Consider the following 15,650-nt stretch of genomic DNA (forward strand, 5'->3'; position numbering starts at 1 on the left):
GGTCAATGCTAGTTCTGATAGAAAGGTGTCAGAACACACGTTGCACCACAGTTTGTTGCGTATGGGGCACCCTGACTGGTCTGCGGCTACACAGCCCCATATGCAACAAACTGCGATGCACTGTGTGTTCTGACACCTTTCTATCAGAACTTGCATTGACCTTTTCAGCATTTTGGGCAACAATAGCCCAATGTTACAGGCCCTTAGTTTAAGTATGGTCAAGGATTCCACTGTGCCAAACAAGTACATTTCTGTTACAAAAGTGGCATAAGATTGAAATGTTTTTCATGCATATAAGCTTTAATAAGCATTCTACACTCACTGGCCACTTTATTAGGTACACCTGTTCAATTGCTTGTTAACACAAATAGCTGATCAGCCACATGGCAGCAACTCAATTAATTTAGGCATGTAGGTGTAGTCAAGACAACTTGCTGACGTTCAAACCGAGCATCAGAATAGGAAACAAAGGGGAGTTAAGTGACTTTGAATGCGGCATGGTTGTTGGTGCCAGACGGCCTGGTCTGAGTATTTCAGAAACTGCTGATGTTCTTGGATTTTCACGCACAACTGTCTCCAGGGTTTACAGAGAATGGTCCGAAAAAAAGAGAAAATATCCAGTGAGACAAAAATGCCTTGTTGATGTCAGAGGTCAGAGGAGAATGGGCAGACTGGTTTGAGGTGACAGAGAAGCAGCAGTAACTCCAATAACCACTCTTGGCACACTTTGGGCCCCTTAGTACCAATTGAGCATTGTTTAAACGCAACAGCCTACCTAAGTATTGTTGCTAACCATGTCCATCCATTTATGACCACAGTGTACCCATCTTCTGATGGCTACTTCCATCAGGATAATGCACCATGTCACAAAGCTCACATCATCTCAAACTGGTTTCTTGAACATGACAATGAGTTCACTGTACTCCTATGGCCTCCACAGTCACCAGAGCACCTTTGGGATGTGGCGGAACAGGAGATTCGCATCATGGGTGTGCAGCCGACATATCTGCAACAGCTGCCTTATGCCATCATGTCAATATGGACAGAAATCTCTGAGGAATGTTTCCAGCACCTTGTAGAAAGTATGACACGAAAAAATAAATAAAGGCAGTTCTGAAGGCAAAAGGGGTCAAACCCGGTACAAGCAAGGTGTACCTAATAAAGTGGCCAGTGAGTGTATATAAGACTGCAAATTTTGGATTGATTTAATTTTTGTAAGCATAAGAACTGGACCACGGAGCAATGGAAGAAGGTGACCTGGTCTGATGAATCATGTTTTCTTTTACATCACGTGCATGGTCAAGTGTGCACAGCAACTACACCCAAAGCAAACTCCACTGCTATCCAATCTGCTGTGGGCTCTAGCCTCAGATTTTTGGAGACCTAGCAACACCACTCCACTGTACACTTCGGTCCTCATTTGCACTTTAATTAGGGTGACCATATGTCCCAGATGAAGCCTGTACTGGCCATCTGGCACACTGGGCAAATGCCTGGTGGGCTGCTGGCTGACGTCACCATATACTCATCTGATCTGCCGCTCCAGTGGTGCTGGAGTGTATAGCCAGCAGCTGGATATGCCCAGCTCCACCTTACGTGAGTAGAAAAAATTAGCATCCTGCTGTGGATAACCAACTGTGACTACCTGGCCTGTGCTAATCCAGTCAGGGACAGTCACATAACTGTGGGGTCTACTCCTTCATCCTGGGCAACCCATTTCTGTGAGGTGATAAGTGAGGAGGAGAGCCTTAGCCCATGGGAAGAACATAATGATCGAGTAAGAGAGTATTTGCCTATGAGGGCAGAAATGTATGGAGGAGCAGTGTTATTGAGGGCCTTATATGTTAGTACCAGCATTTAAAATTTAATTCTAAAGGTAATAGGGAGTTATGAAGCAGAAGAGGAGCGGTGTGCAAGGAAGATAAGCCTAGCAGCAGCATTTAGGACAGATTGCAGAGGAGAGAGTCGGGTCTGCAACCAGAAGGATGTTGCAGTAGTCAAGACGGGAAATGATAAGTAAATGAACCAGAGTTTTTGTGAATTTTTGGGTGAGGAATGGGCAGATGCGAGAGATGTTTTTTAGATGCAAGCGGCAGGATCTGGCGAGGGACTGAATGTGAGGTATGAAGGAGAGGTTTGAGTCAAGGAGACCCCAAGGCATCGGCCTGGTTAATAGGAGAGATAGGGAATTCAGGTAGTGGAGTGTTGATGGAAGGAGGGAAGATAATGAGTTCTGTTTTAGAAAGATTAAGTTTTAGGTAGACATCAATGAAGAAATAGCAGACAAGCAATTGGTATTACGGGATATGAGAGACGGAGAGAGATCAGGAGAAAACAGATTATTACGTGCATATAGATGATACTGAAGGCCCAATGAGTGGATTAGTTAGCCAAGAGATGAAGTATAAAGAGAGAACAGCTTGCCAGAGAAGCTGACAGAGAAGGAACGGTTAGACAGATATGAGGAACTCCAGGAGAGAGCTGTATCTCTATTGCCTGTAGAAGCAAGTGGGTCAAGAGGAAGGTGGGGATAAACAGTATCAAAAGCAGCAGAGAGATCCAATAGTATTACAATGGAGAAGTGACCTTTTGCTTTGGCAGAGAGCAAGTGTTACGGCCCTGGGTTAATAAGTGCAGTTCATAGCGGTTATTATGACCATCCAGGGTTAAATAGTGCCTCTTGTGTCAATTACTGTTCGAGTGGTGTATTCCCTTTCTATATATGTGCTGTTTATTGTCTATGCTCCGTTCCCCTTCCCGTCCTCCCCATCCATGTACCACATGCCCTGCCCACGGACTTTGGCCCCTCGTAGCCCGGACAACCCCATGGAGACTCGAGATACCTTGTCGCTGGGGCCGCTAAAGAAGCAGAGATCAACCGGCGTGCGTCCCAGGGAAACTGCGTAATGCTGCCGCTCAGGGTCCCTTCGACCGATCACGTCACTTTTTTGACCAGATATCCCCTGGACCCCGAGCTATCCTTCGGCACAAGATCGCCACTGCTCCTTCGAGATCAGCCCGAGAATGACGGCTAAAGTCATACGGACATTGCGGGGCTCGGTGGCCTAAGAGTGGAGCCGGACTGTCTGGGCCGGGCGGGAAGATGTGGACATGATTTATAGTCCTTTCCTCACTTAACCTGTATATAAGCCCATGTGTTACCCCAATAAAGTTTGTTACTTCCCTGGAACATTTGTTTTGTCTAATGCTTCAGGGGCTCGCTGGATCACTAATTGTCCTTTTCAGGAGAATTACGGTACTGTATTCAGCTACGCCTCGGCGGGCTGCGGTGCCGCGAAGCTAAAGACACCGGACCAGTTTATGAGCCCTTCTCTGCTAGTGTTGGCTAGCACTGGAAGCAGTTAACCATTTCAATCCCAGGAGGAAGCATCGCAGAACCGACGGGCGTACCCAGCTGGGATACAAGGCGTACCCGTCACAGCAAGTCATTGGAGACTTTTGTTAGAGCTGTTTCAATAGAGTGAAGGGGTTTGAAACCAGACTGTAGAGGGGTCAAGGAGGGAATTGGAGGACAGGAAGTTCGTAAGGCGATTGTACACAATCCGTTCAAGCAACATACAGGTAAAAGGTAGCAGAGAGATAGGGCGGTAGATGGGATCTGAGGAAGGATTTTTTAGTAACAGCAGAGGGACTGCAGCAGAGGGACTGTGAGGGAACTGACAGCATCATGTTCTGAGCAAAGCCTGCTCAAAGGTAAGTTGCATATGTATGACATAAATGATGCAGAGTAAAATTTCCTGTTTCGTGCATTTGTACGACTCAACAATAACAAGGGTCATCCCCAACTAAACTGTCCAGAACCGCAAAAGTGCCTAAAAATATGTCATGGTTCCTCCATTTATTGCCACGTGTAGCCAGTGCCACTTTGTGTAGAAGGGTACATATTAATGACTGATAATGGTAAAATAGCTGTGGTTCTAGCCGTGGGAGTTTTCATCACTCACGTACCATACTGCAAGTTACTAATTGTTTATTACAGAGACTGCAGCAGACATTTGTTCCTATGTTCCTGAGTAGAGTTAAGTTGATTAAGACAGTTGCCCAGTTATGCTACTAGCCAAACTTGTATTTTTTTTATTATCTTTCTATCATATAATCTATTATTTTTCATTGATAAATAAATGTTGATGGTAAAAACAGGCATTTTACTGGGCTTGCACAGGGTGTGATTGTCTTTCAGTTTTTTTAAATTTAAAACCTGTTCTTAAGTAGTTTATTAAGACAGTTGGCCATTTACGCTGGCAGCAAGCCTTTAATTTGTGGACAACACAAAATATTTTTTATTATCTTCTTGCTGAATAATAAATATCGGTGGCAAAATTTGCCATTTGACTGTGTGAAATTTCTGAGTAGGGGGTATATAGGGGAGAGGGTATAATTTTTTTTTTTCATTTTTACCAGCAAGTATATAATTTGGAGAGAGAGTATTTCCAGTGTTCGTGGGTTGGGCAGAGCTGGGGCCTTCTTGCATAATGTTGAAGTTGAACTACCCCTACCACGAATAGGAGTTCCTCGTTCCACTGTGCAGCAGCAGCACATCTGCTGCATGTCATGGGTTCCCTTTCACGCACTAGCAGCACTACCATCACCAACATCACAACCATCATGAATACAATTATGAAAAACAAAACCAAAAGAACACTTATACCACTGCTACCTCTTCTGGTAGGCAACATCATAGAAAAGTATGGGAGCATTGTGAGACTGTGGGAGATGGACGCAGTGGAAGTTTTGTCGTAAAGTAGTGAGAAGGGATAAGGTGAAAGGACATTTCACCAATTGTTGGATGCATCAACACCTACGTACACACCACAGTGCAGCTTTGCTTCAGGATTTGCAACAACAGCAAACCCACAACAGCCGCCACCAGCAGCTGCCAGAGCAAAAGGGCGTAGTGAGGACTCAGCCTTCTCGAGGAGTGTTTTCCTGAGACAGGTAGTGCACAGACATCCACTGCACCAGCCTACCCTAGAACACTTTTGGGGTTTCCATTCAAGGGGCATGTCAAAGCAGTAGTCAAATAAGGTGATATGACTGCTTGGTCAGGTTATCGCTATTGGAGGTGCTTTCTTCTCCATGATTGCAGAATTCTTTGCCCCAAAACGAACGCACCAAAAAACGAAACCTTTTGCTTGCTGTGCACTAGTCTAGTGCAGAGCACAAGTCTAGTGCAGAGCAATGACTAGCCTTTTCTGGTCAAGCTTGTAATACAGCCACTTACCCTGACTGATTGTAGCAGCTGTGCTGGTGAATTTGTTAGATGTAACTAAAACCACATTTATGTTGGGCATTCTGCTTCCTGATTTTGTATTCATCTCCCCACCCTGTGTACACACATAAATCTGCTACTGTATGCTTTGTGGCTGAATCTAAAAGCTCCACCCTTCCAGACTCCAAGCCATGACTAAGGCAATAAACAGTGACTGTCAAAGCTAATGAGCAAATCATGGAAAATGGACTATCATGTTAAATCACTTTACAGACAAGGCCATGTCTTGATATATTTTATTAATTTAAAGGAACAGTTATTTTATATGAAATTCCTTTCTAAAAACGCAGATGCCCTCAACCCAGCCTCCACTTGTCTTGTTTCTTTTTGGACTCGGGACTTTTATGAAATAACTTATATTTGATTTATTTATTAAAGTCATGTTTTTCTTCTAACCCTGGTTTCTGCCTTCTTTACTGACTATATTGTGGACATTTACACTGACCACTGATAATATCCCTGGATTGGATAAACTGAAGACACTTTGCACCAAGAAAGTTGATTTGAGCCTGCGTGCAGGAGGAGTGACTACTCTAGAGACTCTCCATTTACATTTGATTCACCACTAATGATTTTGTCAATATATTATACTATAAGTGATCTATTGTTTGTTTTTAGATTTCCTCTGTGTTTTGAGATTTTTATATTATTTGAAGCTTGGAGAGGGGAAAATGGGAAGATATTGTTTGTATACTTATACCCCACTAGATATACACAATCATAAAACAATTCAGAAAAAAATTTGTCCCCCATAGCCTCTGTATTGTCCCTCCCAGGAACCTATAAAAACCCCTTAATTGCCTTTTTCATGAAGGGGTAGGGGCATTTCTTGGTGGTCAAGCAATCAATAAGGCCATAAATAATCCCCAATGGCTATGCCAGTAGCATCTGATGTTACGTCACATCCAGCACGTGGAAGGAAGCTGACAGGTCTGTGTTGCAGCTGCACAGATGTACAGTTCTATCATGCATTTAAGTGAGCTGGTTAAACGAAATCCCATAATATGAAGTTTGAATTGAAGAAATAATTTATAATGATTCCTTATTACATGGATTTGACTTCACAAACAGCCTCTCCAGCAGCAGAGGTTAAGAAACGGCATTATATTCTGAAGCACCTGTTTCACAAGCCTTAGAGAAGTGAAATACACAAGTAGTAAGTATGACCTAACTGGATTAGTATCCACCATACAGTAGTAGGGGGGCATGGGCCTACCACGTCAATGTATGGCTTAGTGATGGGAGTTACGCTGTAACACCATCATTATCTGGCTCAGTATGCAGTGATGGTAGTTATGCTGTACCATATCTAAGTAAATGTAATTTATTTAAGCTTATTTAATTTATTTATAAGTTAATAATTTCATTTTTCATAGTTTTATTTTTTTCAAGTTGAGATACAATTTACAGTATGTGAAATAAATATTCTTGCCATCATACAGGAACTGCCCCTGGTCCCAAATATTCTAGGTACGCCCATTCAAGCATATTTTAACTTTAATGTTGCACAGATCCACAAGTCATTAAACTTTTTAAATAATAAAATACAGTGTCCTCCTTTTACATTCTTGAAAGAGAAATATAAGGCTGACATATTGTCTTCTTTATAGTTGCCTTCTTTATAGTAACATAAACGTTGTCCACTGGGGCACAAAAGGGCCAAATGTAAAAGAAGACATTTTGGACAATCTAATTTTTCTAATTTTGTAGGAACAGTTTTGTGAAGGCCATTTCTATTCCAGCATGACTGTGCCCCAGTACACAAAGCAAGGTCCACATGGTTGGATGAGTTTGTTGTGGAAGAACTTGACTGGCTGTGAGGCGTGAGCTGCCCGGAACGAAGTAATAGAGGTAGGAACCCAGTATGCAGATGACAACCAGGAGCACACACGAAAAATAAAAAATAAAAAAAATGAGGAGGCACGTCAGGAATAGCCGGGGTCTGGTACACGAGAAGGTACGTCAGGAATAGCCGGGGTCTGGTACACGAGAAGGCACGTCAGGAATAGCCGGGGTCTGGTACACGAGAAGGCACGTCAGGAATAGCCGGGGTCTGGTACACGAGAAGGCACGTCAGGAATAGCCGGGGTCTGGTACACGAGTAGGTAGTTCAGGATATAACAGGAAAACACGGTATAAGGCACAATAACTGAGCACTGAATGAGTTTCAGTGCTCAGTTTTTAAACTTCCCGCCAGTGATCGCCACGCCCATAGACGTGACGTCACTCGCGCGTGTTCCCTGCCGGCAGCGGCAGGGAACACATAAAGTTATGTGGGGGCGCGCGCGCGCGCGCTTAGCAACCACCATGCGGCCGGCTGACGAGGACGGCACCGCCGAGCCGCGGGACCGTTTACCCGGAGCGGGTAGGTGCCGCCGGCGAGGACCCCGCCGTGGGTCCTGACAGGGAGACGGGACAGCCACGGCGCGGGACCGTTTACCCGGAGCGGGTAAGTGCCGCCGGCGAGGACCCCGCCGTGGGTCCTGACAGTTCCCCCCCCCAAGGAGAGGCCTCTGGACTCCCGGAGGACCTGGCCGATTAGGATGGTGACGATGAAAAGAGGACACAAGACGAGGAGCATGGACCTCGCAGGCCAACTCCCAAGTGTCCTCCTCAGGGCCATAACCTTTCCAACGGATGAGATATTGCAAACGTCTCCGAAAAAGACGGGAATCCAAAATGTCCTGGACCTCGTACTCTGTGTCATTGTTGACCAGGATAGGAGGAGGAGGAGTAGAACAACGACCAGGGTAGGGGTTAGCTGTCCACGGTTTGACCAAAGAGACATGAAATACTGGATGAATGGTCATGGAAGCAGGTAATCTCAATTCCAGAGCAGATGAGGAAACAACACGGACGACAGAAAAAGGCCCGACAAATTTAGGCCCTAATTTTTTCGTAGGGCATGTGAGCTTGAGATGGCGAGTAGAGAGCCACACTTTATCCCCAGGCCTATAGGAAGGGGCAACACGCCGATGACGGTCGGCAAATGATTTATAATGAAGTTGGGCCCTACGTAAGGTATTACGTAAGAGAAGGTAGGTTTTGGTAAGATTCTTGACATGGTCGGTGACTGACGGGACAGAGCTCGGAAGTGGAGATCCAGGCAACATCGATGGGTGAAATCCGTAGGTGGCATAGAAAGGTGACATCTTAATAGAACGGTGAAAATGATTATTATAGGCGAACTCTGCCAAAGGTAGGTAATGACTCCAGTCGTCTTGTAGGTATGTGGTATAACAACGAAGATATTGTTCTAGTGTCTGATTAGTTCGTTCCGTCTGACCATTACTTTGAGGATGGAAGGCTGTTGACAGAGAACGTTGGATGCGTAACTGCTTACAGAAAGCTTTCCAGAAATGTGAAGTGAACTGGGATCCACGGTCAGAAACAATGTCTTCTGGTAACCCATGGAGACGAAAAATATCTTTAACAAAGGAATGTGCAGTCTCAGTAGCTGAGGGGAGATGATCAAAAGGAAGAAAATGAGCCATTTTAGTAAATCGATCTATTATGACTAATAGAGTGGTAAGGCGATTAGATGGTGGGAGGTCTGTAATAAAGTCCATAGAGATGCAGGACCATGGTCTAGTTGGGACCGGTAAGGGTTGTAACAGGCCTGCGGGTTTATGATGCGACTCCTTGGATCGTGCACATGTAGAGCAGGAGGATATGAAGTTTTTGACCCCTTCTGTCATATTAGGCCACCAAAAAGAGCGTTGGATCAATTCCAGTGTTTGTTTAACCCCGCCGTGTCCAGCAAGGGGTGAGTCATGACACGCTTGCATAACCTGGATACGATTCTCAGGAGGAACAAATATACGATCTTGGTAATAATAAAACCCTTCTCGAATTTGTAATCCTGGAACATTAGGAGGGTTCATCCGACCGGTGGTGTTCCGGATAGAGTCCCATAGTGTCTGTGTCCCTGCAATGAAGTGTTGGGATGATAACACAGTGTCGTGATCCACCCTAGGAGTAGAGGAGTTTTCGTAAATCCGAGACAAGGTATCCGCTTTAGTATTGCGCGATCCCGGACGGTAAGTGATATGGAGTTGAAATCTTGTAAAAAATAGAGCCCATCTTGCTAATCTTGGTTGAAGTCTTTTGGCGGTACGTAAATATTCTAAATTTTTGTGATCAGTATATACTGTAATGGGGTACAAGGCCCCCTCAAGTAAATGCCGCCACTCCTCCAAGGCCAACTTTATCGCTAGTAATTCGCGTTCTCCGATACAATAATTCCTTTCTGCGGAGGATAAAGTCCGTGAAAAATAAGCAACTGGATGTAGGTGACCATCAGAATCTTGCCTTTGGGAAAGAATAGCACCCACAGCTGTGTCAGAAGCATCGACCTCGAGGATGTAAGGTTTGTGGGGAACAGGTAATTTGAGAATGGGTGCCGAAATAAATTTGTTCTTTAAAAATTCAAATGCTTTCTGTGCAGCTGTGGACCAAAAAAATTTATTTTTAGTTGAAGTAAGGGCAGTGATAGGACGTATGTGCCTAGAAAAATCACGAATAAATTTTCTGTAGTAATTGGCGAATCCCACGAATCTTTGTACCCCCTTTCTATCAGTGGGTGGAGGCCATAGGAGGATAGTGGAGATCTTACGGGGGTCCATCTGTATACTGGTGGGCGAAAGTATGTATCCCAGGAACTCGACAGTTTGAACTTCAAAGACACATTTTTCCAATTTAGCATATAATCCATTGGCACGTAGTCTGGATAAAACTTGGCACACATGGTCTCGATGAGCCTCCACAGAGGAAGAAAAAATTAAAATGTCATCTAGGTAGATAATTACAAAACGATCCAGGAAGTCACGAAAAATGTCATTGATAAAATGTTGAAAGGTGGCGGGAGCATTACATAACCCGAAAGGCATTACTAAATACTCAAAGTGACCGTAACGGCACCTAAAAGCTGTCTTCCATTCATCCCCTTTTCTTATTCTTACTAAGTTGTAAGCACCACGTAAATCAATTTTTGTGAATATGGTGGCTGAACGTACATGATCCAATAATTCCGATATGAGTGGTAGGGGGTATCTGTTCTTAATAGTCACTTTATTTAATTCACGATAATCAATACAAGGACGAAGACCCCCATCCTTCTTGTTGACAAAAAATATACCGGCCCCCGCTGGAGAAGTAGAAGGGCGGATAAACCCTTTAGAGAGGTTTTCATCAATGTATTCTTTAAGTGTAACAAGTTCAGGTTCAGCCAGGGGGTATATCCTACCGAAAGGAATAGCAGAACCAGGAAGTAAATCGATAGGGCAGTCATATGGTCGAGAAGGAGGAAGTCTATCTGCGCTTTTTTTTTCAAACACGTCTTTGAACCTCCTGTAAGGTATCGGAATATTCTCAGAAATGGAAACATCTTGAGCGAGACCAAGTAAAACAGTCTTTAGACAGGTCTGAGTACAATGCGTGGAAGAAAATTTAAAAACACCGGTCTCCCAGTTGATAACGGGATTGTGGATCCTCAACCAGGGGAGTCCGAGAATGATAGGGGATATAGGAGAAGGGACTATGTCAAATCGTAGGCTTTCAACATGGCTGTTTCCTATTTTGATTGTGAGGGAAGTAGTCTCTGTGCGGATAGGACCAGATTTCAGGGGACTGCCGTCTACCAGCTGAATAGCAACCGGATGTTCCTTGAGACGGGTAGTGATGAATAGTGATTTGACGAGGTCAGAATCCATAAAATTGCCGCTGGCTCCGGAGTCCACCATAGCTTGTAAGGGTATAGAGTTCTTATTCCACTGTAATGATACAGAAAGCGAGAGATGAGATGAAGAACAAGGTGCTTTCTCAATATGAGTGTATAAGTGACCAACAGTCTCCTTACCCTTAGAATACCGGGCACGGGTACGACAGTCCTTAAATTGATGGCCTGCACGGCCACAGTACATGCAGAGTCCCAGTGTTCTGCGTCGTTGTTTTTCTGCAGGTGACAAGGGTCCACGAACAATGCCTATTTGCATCGGTTCTTCTGTTGACTCTACTGGCTGCACTGGAACTGCGGTTTGCGTACGAGGCCAGACTGAAGGGGAAACGAGACGTTCCTGCCTCCTCTCTCTCAGACGACGATCAATTTGAGTGACTAATCTGAAAAAATCCTCCAGGACGGGGGGAATATTGGTACGAGCCAGTTCATCCTTGATGGCGTCAGAGAGTCCCCAGCGAAACTGGTCATGAAGTGCAGCGTCATTCCAAGTAGATTCTAGAGCAACGCGACGGAACTCCGTAATGTATTCTTCTACAGGTCTACGGCCTTGTTTCAGGGTGCGGAGGGTAGAGGCAGCTGAAGAAACACGGTATGGGTCCTCATAGAGGGCGTCGAGAGCCTGACGAAACGAGGACCAGGAATCCAAGAGAGGGCTGTGACTATGTAACAAATGATGTGCCCATAGCTGAGGTTCATCAGATAGCAGCGAAATTACAGTATGGACCTTGACATAGTCTGAGGAATAAGTCCGTGGTTTAAGATAAAACAGAACCTGACAAGCGGTGATGAATGTACGGTACTTCTGACGCTCTCCAGAGAACCTTTCAGGGAGAGGAACTTGAGGTTCCAGAGCAGAGGCCCCTTCCATAGCAGGTTCAGGGGCAGCAGCCACTTGGTCAGAAGGAGCGTTCTGTTGCATTTGAAGATGGTGAACTTGTTGCCTTAGTTGATTCTGGCTAACCTGCATCTCTTGCATAGATTGGTTCATTACCGCCAGCTGTTGAGTCAGAGCCGTGATGGCTTCAGACAAGCCTGCGGGTTCCATAATGATGGCTCAGTTATTATGTGAGGCGTGAGCTGCCCGGAACGAAGTAATAGAGGTAGGAACCCAGTATGCAGATGACAACCAGGAGCACACACGAAAAATAAATAGGAACGTCAGGAATAGCCGGGGTCTGGAACACGAGGAGGCACGTCAGGAATAGCCGGGGTCTGGTACACGAGAAGGTACGTCAGGAATAGCCGGGGTCTGGTACACGAGAAGGCACGTCAGGAATAGCCGGGGTCTGGTACACGAGAAGGCACGTCAGGAATAGCCGGGGTCTGGTACACGAGAAGGCACGTCAGGAATAGCCGGGGTCTGGTACACGAGTAGGTAGTTCAGGATATAACAGGAAAACACGGTATAAGGCACAATAACTGAGCACTGAATGAGTTTCAGTGCTCAGTTTTTAAACTTCCCGCCAGTGATCGCCACGCCCATAGACGTGACGTCACTCGCGCGTGTTCCCTGCCGGCAGCGGCAGGGAACACATAAAGTTATGTGGGGGCGCGCACGCGCGCGCTTAGCAACCACCATGCGGCCGGCTGACGAGGACGGCACCGCCGAGCCGCGGGACCGTTTACCCGGAGCGGGTAGGTGCCGCCGGCGAGGACCCCGCCGTGGGTCCTGACAGGGAGACGGGACAGCCACGGCGCGGGACCGTTTACCCGGAGCGGGTAAGTGCCGCCGGCGAGGACCCCGCCGTGGGTCCTGACACTGGCCTGCATAGAGCCCTGACCTCTACCCCATCACCTTTGGGATGAACTGGAACAAAGATTGAGAGCCAGGGCTTCTTGTCCAAAATCAGTGCCTGATATCACAAATGCTCTACTGGATAAATGGGCAAAACTTTCCATAGAAACACTCCAAAATCTTGTGGAAAGCCTTCCAAGAAAAGTGGAAGTGGTTATAGCTGCAAAGGGGGACCAACTACATAATAATGTCTAGGTATTTAAAATGTGAAGTCCATGTTGATGTAATGGTCAGGTGTCCCACTACTTTTGTCCATATAGTGTATATAGGTTACCTGCTTTGTACAACACAGACGTGTGTATGTGATGCTTCAGATACAGTTTTAGTTCTGTGCTTCAAGTGTTTTGGGTGTTTAATTCGACTTCTTTACACAATATCAACATTCTCGCGGCCCGTCCCGGGGAAACTTTGAACTGTTGCCGCTTGGGGTCCCTTCAGCCAATCGCATGGCTTTTTGGACAGGATACCCTCAGGACCCCGAGCTATCCATCGGTACCCTGGGATCGCCGCCGCCCCCTCGTGATCACCCCGAGAACGACGACTATAGTCATTTGGGCATTGCGGGGTTCTGTGGCCTAAGTGTCTTGCCAGACTGTCTGGGTTGGGCGGGGAGATGTGGACATGATTTATGGTTTGTTTCTCACCTAACCTATATATAAGCCAGTGTGTTTCCCCAATAAAGAGAGTCCCTGTTTTACCTCACTACGAGTCTTGTCTTGTTATTGAGGTAAGCCTTGGTGCTGCCCTTATCAGGGCAGTAGAGTGCTGTATTGCTATACTTTTGTTTACTACAGTGCTGCCGAGGTTCCCGAAGAGTTGTGGCTTCTGCCATGATCACTTATTGTCCTTTTCAGGAAAATAGCCACCCTATGTAGCTCAGCTTCGGCTAGCCACAGAGGCAGAGCAGCTCTGTTACAGCTGCGTCCTCTCTCCTCGATGTATCACTGGTCTTGTCTGTCGGTGAAGGCGTTAATCGTTGGTGTCCCAGTGGCCATGGGGCGGAGGAAGCAACGTTTGGCGGGTGTACCCAGTCGGGGTACAGGTCGTTCCCGTCACATTGTGAAAATGCTAGATGTATTCTTATTTTGGTGTAACCTCTGACTTTTAAGTCTTTATCATCTGATATAAATAAAAACTACAAAATATAAACAGACTTCAATATTTTGATATGAATTAAAAAACCTACTCTAACCTACTCTTAGGTAAACTTATACATACGCTATAATTAAAGACAGGAAATCTGATTTTTTAAGGAAGAAACAGCCAAATAATATTTCAATGGTTTTTTTCTCCAGAGCTCCGAGAACTAAACTTCCTTTATTGTACACTGGAGGGCAGTATATGTATGTGTGTGTGTGTATATATATATATATACACCGTATTTGCACGATTATTAGACGACCCTGATTATAAGACGACCCCCAAAAATCTGAATATTGATTTATGAAAAAAAAGAAAAAACCTGAATATAAGACGACCCTATAGGAAAAAAGTTTTTACCAGTAAATGTTAATTCATGTAAACTATGTGAACAATTTTGTTTTAATAAAAGCTATGATTGAGAAAAATATTTTGTTTTTATTTTCCTTTTTTTCAACCTGCCCCCCAGTTATGCACATCTGGCCCCTGACTCTGCCCCAGAAATGCCTTATACCCCTATATGCCACTGTGCCCCATGATATGCCTTTTGACCCCCTATGTGCCACTCTGCCTCCAGAATTGCCTTATACCCCTATATGCCATTTATGGGGTTAAAAGGCATATTATGGGGCAGAATGGCATATAGGGAGGTATAAGGCATTTCAGGAGGCAGAGTGGAGTATAGAGGTTTAAAAGGCATTTCTGGAGGCATAGTGGCATTAAGGGGGTTAAAAGGCATTTCACAGAGCACTCTGCCTCCAGAAATGCCTTATGCCCAGAGAGGGAGAGAGAGAGAGAGAGGGTGAGAGAGAGAGGGTGAGAGAGAGAGAGAGGGTGAGAGAGAGAGAAACGGCAGAATAAAATAAACTTTGATAAAAATGCATTTCTTGTTTTTATTTCCCAACCTGCCCCCCAGATATGCACATCTGAGCCCAGGCTTGCCACACTACCTCCCAGATGTCACATACCCCCAGATATGTCACATACCCCCAGATATGCCACATATCCCCAGATATGCCACACTGCCTCCCACAAATGCCTTAAACCCCTGATATGCCACTGTGCCCCCAGATATTCCTTATAACCCCCAGATATCCCATAGTGCCCTCATAGATTCACAGACTCATTTGCGGCACACTGACACAATACCTTTATAAATAAGTACTGGGTTGATCTTCACTGCCCCAGGATTTAGATTCCCCTTAGTTTGCCCCCCCTTTACCTCTAACTCTACCTTAAGTAACTTTATTAGATTAAGTAACATTATTAAATTAATTAAATTAACTCTCAGTCCTCAGCATTAAATTAACCCTAAAGACCCCATCATAACTGCCCTTAAATTAACCCTAACAACCCCATTACCCATAACTGCCCCTAAATTAACCCTAACAACCCCATCAATCATAACTGCCCCTAAGTTTACACTGAAGACCCCATTAACCACAACTACCCCTAAATTAACCCTAAACACCCCATTAACCATAACTGCCCCTAAATTAACCCTTAACACCCCATTACCATAACTGCCCCTAAATTAACCCTAAACACCCCATCAACCATAACTGCCCCTTAATTAACCCTAAACACCCCATCAACCATAACTGCCCCTAAATTAACCCTAAACACCCCATCAACCATAACACCCCTAAATTAACCCTAACAACCCCATCAATCATAACTGCCCCTAA

Source organism: Spea bombifrons, chromosome 3, assembly GCF_027358695.1.
Source record: "Spea bombifrons isolate aSpeBom1 chromosome 3, aSpeBom1.2.pri, whole genome shotgun sequence".
In the NCBI taxonomy this organism is placed as follows: domain Eukaryota; kingdom Metazoa; phylum Chordata; class Amphibia; order Anura; family Pelobatidae; genus Spea; species Spea bombifrons.